This window comes from Chamaea fasciata, unplaced genomic scaffold, assembly GCF_029207755.1.
Source record: "Chamaea fasciata isolate MVZ Bird 193981 ecotype frontalis unplaced genomic scaffold, bChaFas1.0.hap1 SCAF_152, whole genome shotgun sequence".
Classification (NCBI taxonomy): Eukaryota; Metazoa; Chordata; class Aves; order Passeriformes; family Sylviidae; genus Chamaea; species Chamaea fasciata.
The window spans coordinates 20603-22404 of NW_027094237.1; the positions used below are offsets into that span (position 1 = coordinate 20603).

Sequence of the window (1802 nt, forward strand, 5' to 3'; positions counted from 1 at the left end):
TTCCGCGGCGTTTCCAGGTGTGGGGACACGGGCCGTGTGCTCAGTCGCGACGCGCTTGCGTTCGGATTCGTGGATTTAGTCAGGCGTCTGTGTAAACACCTGGCGGCGGCCTATGCCGAGCCACAAAGAACATGGCGGCCGAGACGGAAGTGGCCTCAGGAGCAACCAAGATGGCGGCAAGGAAAAGCGGAAGTCACGCGTCGCCCCTCACAAAATGGCGCCGAGGCGCGAGGCGCCCGACCTTCCAAAAAGGGCGGCCAAAAGGGCGGGAAAAAATAAGGACCCTGTAGGCGTTTACGCAGATGCCTGCACAAAAACCCCGACTACAGCGCCGCCCGGGCGCAATTTTCCGCGGCGTTTCCAGGTGTGCAGACACCGGCCATGTGCTCATCCGCGCTGCCTCCGGGTTCGGATTCGTGGATTTAGTCAGGCGTCTGTGTAAACACCTGCCGGGGGCCTTAGCGGTGCCGCAAAAAAGATGCCGGCGGGACCGGAAGTGGCCTCAGACGCAACCAAGATGGCGGCAAGGAAGGGCGGAATGCTCGTGGGGCTCATCGCGGCCGAAAATCGCCGAGTGCAGCTCACACCCTGCAATGGCAAAAGCTGTTTTATTAAAACTCAGCCGAGAATTTTCCTCTTATTTCCAGGTCACAGGATATACTGAGCCTGAGAGGGATCCTAAAATCTGACTCTCAAGCAGACGGACCGTTTGAGAATCGAACTCAGCACCTTGGCATTACCCGGACTCTGCTCCAAGCAGCTGAACCAATCTCTGCATTATGGGCATGGACCTCCATAGGATGGCAACGCTTGGCCCCACTAAGGTAAGTGCAGTGCCGCCTTCTCTGCCAAAGCTGCTTCACACAGCAGCCCCTGGAATGGCTCGAGGGCAGAACTGGCTGGCAGCTCACGACAGCACAAAGCTCTTCCAGTGACGCTGATTTCCTGTCCTTTCCAGGATTTACTCAACAGCTGCCGTAAAAGTACTTACACAAAGTCTCTTTCTGGGCGGAAAGGAGCAGGACAAGTCCTGAGGCTTCCCTTCTTCCACGGCCAAAGTTCTGGAGAGAGGCAGGGCCGGTCCCACCCGCACAGGGGCGTTTCCTGCAGGTGAGTGTTGCCGGGCCAAACTGATGGCAGCTGCTGAGGCCGGGGCTGCTTTTCTGGCCGGAGGCCTCGGTGCCCCCCCGTGCCGCCTGCAGTGTCCCTCGGTGTTTCCTGCAGGTGTCCCGGGTGCCCGGAGGCGCAGGGAGGAAGGAGGCCGGCAGCCCCAGCGGGGCCAGCAGCCCTGGGATGATGTGCAGGGGAGGAGCTGTGCCTGCGGGGCCCCGCCCGTGGCAGCGGCGGCCAAACGCAGGGCCCGGGGCCGGGCTCGGGGCTGGCACGGACACGGCCCCGGGGCTGCCGCGGCTCCTCGGCCAGGGGCTGCTCCCGCCGGGCACGGGGAGATGCTGCAGCCCGGACAGAGGCACCCACAGCCCAAGAGCTCCCCAGGGAACAGCTGGCATTGTCCGGGAACGGCGGCTCGGGCTGTCTGCAGAGGGGCTCAGACAGCAATTCCCACCTCCCGGAGCTCCCACACAGTTGCCAGGGATGTCCTGGCCACCCCAAATCCCCTCCCTTTCAGCCTGAGGACATCACCCATCGGCAGCATTAAAGCCAAGGTGCTCCTCCCTCACAGAAATTAAATCCAGAGCAACGGCCCTCGGAGATGCCTCAAAATCAAAGGTTTGAGTGGGATGGAGTTTCGTTTGGATGAAGTCTGGACTTTTCCAGGGAGCCAGCCGGAGTGCAGAAGTGAT

General features: G+C 61.4%; 1 long non-coding RNA gene across 1 annotated transcript; it reads left to right on the top strand.

Annotated features, from left to right (window-relative positions):
• Positions 1-518: 518 nt before the first annotated feature.
• LOC136304732 (uncharacterized) lies at positions 519-1488 on the top strand. Its single transcript, XR_010724772.1, has 3 exons — positions 519-824; positions 959-1110; positions 1225-1488. It is a non-coding gene; the product is annotated as an uncharacterized lncRNA (long non-coding RNA).
• Positions 1489-1802: the final 314 nt, after the last annotated feature.